Raw genomic sequence first — 6,000 nt, forward strand, 5'->3', positions numbered from 1 at the left:
GGTATAGCTTTGAATTATCTTACTTAATGGGTACCAATATTTCAGATCATCTAAAGCTTTTAATAAAAATTTTCATTATCCAAATGTTTTGAGTTTAGTTTCGCCTCTACACGAGGCATCCTCAGGACATGTTGACTCGCCAAACTCTGGCACGAGGCTGTCAGACTGTCGAGACTTCAGTCTCGTTGTTTTAAGATAAATATTGGCGGAATTAACACGTAGGAAAACTCAAAACATTTGGATAATTATGGATTTCCGCAAAGTAACGCCGACTTCAATAAAAAATATCATTGTAAGTATAATAATTATTTTACTATTCAAAAGATTAATAAATATAGATAGAGTGTCCAAATGGTACGTACACATAGAAACTGCTGTTGTTAAAACATTTTTATAAGCTACAAACTATAGAACTTTCATCCCCCTTTTTCATCCCCACACAGGTGTACATTTTAAAAACGCTAGAACAAATATTGATTTTTTATCAAATGCCTTATTTAAAAGTGTATAATTTATTTATAGAGCGAATCTAGATGTACCTAAGTGGTGGGAAATGTTAAGCGGCAGTGTGATTGACAGATAGATAGAGAGAAGAAGGTATAGAAAAAGGTAAGTCACGACCGTAGCATGTGAAGGTCGTGACTTTTTTTTTATGGAATAGGAGGACAAACGAGCGTACGGTTCACCTGGTGTTAAGTGATCACCGCCGCCCACATTCTCTTGCAACACCAGAGGAATCACAAGAGCGTTGCCGGCCTTTAAGGAAGGTGTACGCGCTTTTTTTGATGGTACCCATGTCGTATTGTCCCGGAAACACCGCACAAGGAAGCTCATTCCATAGCTTTGTAGTACGAGGGAGAAAGCTCCTTGACAACCGCACTGTAGAGGACCGCCACACATCCAGATGGTGGGGATGAAATCCTAACTTGTGGCGTGTCGTGCGAACGTGGAATTCGGCGGCAGGAATCAGGTTAAACAGCTCTTCGGAACACTCCCCGTAATAAATGCGGTAGAAGACACACAATGAAGCGTCTCTACGCAACGCCAAGAGATCCAGCCGTTCACAGAGCAGAGTCCCCGACAATTCGAGCTGCTCTACGTTGCATGCGGTCAAATGGATCGAGCAGATACTGGGGTGCGCCAGACCAGAGATGACAGCAATACTCCATGTGTGGCCGGACCTGCGCTTTGTAGAGCGCTAGTATGTGGGCCGGCTTGAAGTATTGCCGTGCTCTATTGATGACGCCCAGCTTCTTCGAAGCCAATTTGGCTTTGCCCTCCAGATAGCCACGGAATTGGCAATCGCTCGAGATTTCGAGACCCAGTAATCCGATACTAGGCGCGGCTTTAGGAGAAGTGTTCTCGAAGAGCGGTGACTCTATCATTCTCGCTGGGAAACAGGTGGAATAATTTTATTGTTGATGATGGAAAGAGAGATGATAGGTGCGATCCTGAATGTGTCACTGTTGTAGCATACAAAAAGTACTAGTAGTCGGTAATAACTTAGACAATTTAGGCGTCTAGATATAGAGCATCTTGCTGTTCGGCAACGCGCTTTGTTTTAGTGTGAGTGCGTGTGCTTAAAATAGAGGTAAACAGTTCGCTGCTATTTTTTTTCGCTCTTTCACAGCTATCACAGTTTATCAAGACGTATTAATTAACTGAAGGTAGTACAATTACTACTTTCTATTATGTGTGTGTTCAAAAACGACTACTACCTACTGCCATCATATGAGATACCTTGGTTGACAGAAAAAAAATGTCAGTCTTAATAGAATTCATCTTTTAGTCGAAAACTTAATAAGTAATTGTCAAAAATATAAGTTTAGAATAATAATATATAATCGGCCTTATAAATAAACTTGGTATAAAGTTACCTGAGAATTAACTAAGAGTATGCAAAAAGTTTACAAATGGTCATTTTTCTTATGATTGGTTTATTCGGACGTATAACCTTTGCCGCGTTTATTTGCAAGGCTGCTTGACATTCGGAAAACATCAGAATTATCATTATAGTGACAGTGTAGTCAGCGATATAGTCAACATATTCTAGGTTTATTCTTAGGTATAACTTAATACCAAGTTTATTTGTAAGGTCGTATAAGTTTAAAGTCAGCTAATAATCAACTATATTCAGAATATTCTGACGAATACAACTAACAAAATATAGCTATATGGAGAAATATATCTCTAAGCATATTTATTATAAAGTGTCTAAGTACGGACCCTTCCGGATTCATATTCATTGTTATGGGCAATATATCCCTAAATCCAAACCTGTAGACCCGGATCGTAAAACTACATCATCATATTAGGGTGGCTCTACGGACTTATGTCTACGGGAAAATTATATCATTACTTTATCAATATAATAAGCATTAGCACATTTCACTAACAAAACGTAAATAATAAATAGAAAATAAGTAATAGAATAGAATAGAAATAAATTTATTTACCACTGGGAGTGAATACCAATATTCATGACCAATTGTGTCGGTAACGTGGCCCTAAATTCAAAAATCTTCGGACCACTAAAAAATAAACTTTTCCTAGTTCCGCTTCATCGCACCGTTGCCCGAGCCATGGCCCCTATAGCGCGTTCATTGGCATCTTTCAACGCGCTCATGGACAAGAATGCACAATGGGATCCATTCAATGATGGGTGGACTACCCTAGTTTCTGAAATACTAAGGTACTTAGAGAGCATTGAAATTGTATAAATAATTCAATTATACTTTAATATTCCTTTTCTGTTTGTAATATTTCCTTTAATTGTTTCGTCAAGTGTAAGTGAGAGGCTCCTTTGCACAGGATGCCGGCTAGATTATGGGTATCACAACGGCGCCTATTTGTGCCGTGAAGCAGTAATGTGTAAGCATTACTGTGTTTCGGTCTGAAGGGCGCCGTAGCTAGTGAAATTACTGGGCAAATGAGACTTAACATCTTGTCTCAAGGTGACGAGCGCAGTTGTAGTGCCGTTCAGAATTTTTGGGGGTTTCAAGAATCCTGAGCGGCACTGCATTGTAATGGGCAGGGCCTATCAATTACCATCAGCTGAATGTCCTGCTCGTCTTGTCCCTTATTTTGTTAAAAAAAAAAAAAAAGTGTCACTGCCGTGCTAATTGGACAATAAATATATAAAATAACATAACATATTGTTGCAATAACATTTGGTAAACATCATGACGATACATCAGTTCTTAAAGGAGCTATAACGTGGGGAGAAGAACTGATGAGAGAGTCCCAGCCAATCTTTTAAACCACATTTAAAAAATTACTTAGCACACTTTATATAATATTGTACAATTTTAGTTGACCTGCGCAGAACCAGACTGATCATTATATTCTATATAATCTACTAAAAAAATGAGCATGTACAGCCTTCTTTATCAAAGAAGCTATAATATACTTATTGAATTTGTGCTCAGTGAGTTTTAGTATACTGTTTAGTATTTTATTACAAAATTAAATACCAAACAAGACCTATGTACGAGCCCTTAACCCTAGCTAACCTATTACAAGACACGTACAGTTTATCGTCTCTTCTTCAATGAATTGTAATCACACACAAATGTGTGATTATTCAATTCATTAAATTATTAAGTTAAGATAATAATTTATTATCCAGAACATATTTTGTCTTTCAGTTCCAAAAAAAATATCAAGTTTAAACTCTCTCAAAAACAACTAACGGTTAGATTGAACTTTACACCAATAAATTTAATTAACCATTTTGGAAAAAACTTTCGTCAAATGGAGAAAAAGAAACTTAAAAAAGATATGGCTACAGTAAACAGTACTGCCACGATCCTAATATTATAATAATGTGATTGTGAATTTGTTTGTAACACTTTCACGGCTTTTGTCATAAATACTGAATCAATCATCATGAAAATTTGTACACACGATATAAGACAATTTTTAAAGTTTCCCGAAGGAGCGCAATTCAAATAAAACGCGGATGGGTTAAATAATATTATTTCACATTTACAACAAGTAATTTGTTTTCTGCTACAGTTAACATTGATTTCTATGATCTACGTATCAATATCAATAAATAGTTACGTCAATACAGAGTTAGCGATAAGACAGTGTACATAATGCAGTTATCGTGAGGTTAAACTAATGATGTATAGAAGCGAAATTATTTCTCTTTATAATTCAGCAAACATGAGAGTGAATCAATTCTTATCGAAAATATCTCATTTAGATGGGCTTTGTCACTGTTATGTAGACTGTCAGGAACTAACCACTAAAACTTTAAATTTTTGTACTCCAAAAAGACGCTCTAGGCACACATGCTTATTTCCTATTCCTCGGGTGTCATCAAATTATGCAAAACATTCTATCGTGAGTCGATTACATAAAACTTATAATAATTGGTATAGTTCGGTTCATATTTTCCACCGCAGTAAATTCAAATTCAAAAATGAGAAAATAAGAATATTAGTTGAAACATAATTTTATGATTTTATTGTTTCATGTTAGTTAGGTATCTTTTTATAGTTTAAATCCTATCTTTTTATCACATTTAATCGAATGTTCTTTGAGGCCCCGGAGGAATCACAAAAGAGTTGGCGATCCTTAAGTTTGATGATCATAAGATGAAGGCATTCTTTGAGAGTACCCGTAGAGATCTAAATAAGAATTATAATATCGATATCCCAGTTCCAAAGAGTAACAATTCCAAAAAGGTACGGGTTCCAAAAGAAACCAAAACGAAAATATTATAGACATTTGAAAAAAAAAAAATATGACATCTGGATTCGAACCGGGGTCTTCTGCTTTCCAGATCACCCAATGCCCTATCTGACCCCCACCACGGCACCCCGCTCCACGCTTAATGTGGACTTTTGTAACATCCGGGGAATTCACTCCAACTTAAACGCCGTCCACCACCACCTTGAGACGGCGCAGCCGGCCTTGTGTTACCTTACGGAGACGCAGATATCTCGACCTAGCGATACGTCATATTTAACGTACCCCGGATAATACCCCGGATAAACACGGATAAAACTACATTTTTTTAAATTTTAAAAAAACCTAGCTAGATCGATTTATCGCCCCCAAAATACCCTGTATACTAAATTTTACGAAAATCATCGGAGCCGTTTCTGAGATTCAGATTATATATATGTATACAAGAATTGCACGTTGAAAGATATAAGGTTACATTTTGGAACTTAGGTATCGATATGTAGCCTTTAATTATGTAGTCTCTTGTTAATATTTATACAAAATTCACTCAACTGGAATTCTTTATAAAGTATTCAATGCAGTATGAACTGAAGTATCTTCATGATGTTTACGAAGTGTTGTTTCAATAGTATATTATGGTATTGTCACTTACGTTTGTATGATACGATTGTTATGCTAAAGAAATATATTTCTATTCTCTATTCTATTCTGTATATAGTTATTAATTTTACTACTATTAGGATGGCTTGCACCAACTAACTTTAGCAATAACAAACATGTTAAAATACCGGTTAAGCAAAAAATTTATTGCGCCATTTGACAATATTTCATAATTTTAATTATTAACCGGAATCGTCCAATCTTCGCCAGTTAAAGCTACTGTTAATATCAAATAGCTAAACAGCGACCTGTCAAAATTTTCAATTGAATATTCGATATTGACATGATAATTCATTTTTTATGTTTAACTATGCTACGGAATACGATGGTGCAACACATACCGCAGTCTATGTTTAATTCAGCGTTTCTGTTAACGTTGAACTTGACTTAAACCTTAACTATACCAGTAAATGAGAAACACTCCAGCCTTACATTTGTTATTAGTTTGTTACGATTTTTAATATTATTTAATAGACTTTTGACTTGTAACAAAATTTTATAAATATCAAAAATCAGTATTGGGTTATTCCCAACTAATATGCTGAATAGCAAGCCTTTTTGGGACAAAACATTGGAAACACCAGCTTACTATGTTGATCTAGAATAAGCCTTAAGCTCTGTTCAAACTAAGGCGAATAACGC

The sequence above is a fragment of the Leptidea sinapis genome, chromosome 35 (assembly GCF_905404315.1).
Source record: "Leptidea sinapis chromosome 35, ilLepSina1.1, whole genome shotgun sequence".
Taxonomy (NCBI): Eukaryota; Metazoa; Arthropoda; class Insecta; order Lepidoptera; family Pieridae; genus Leptidea; species Leptidea sinapis.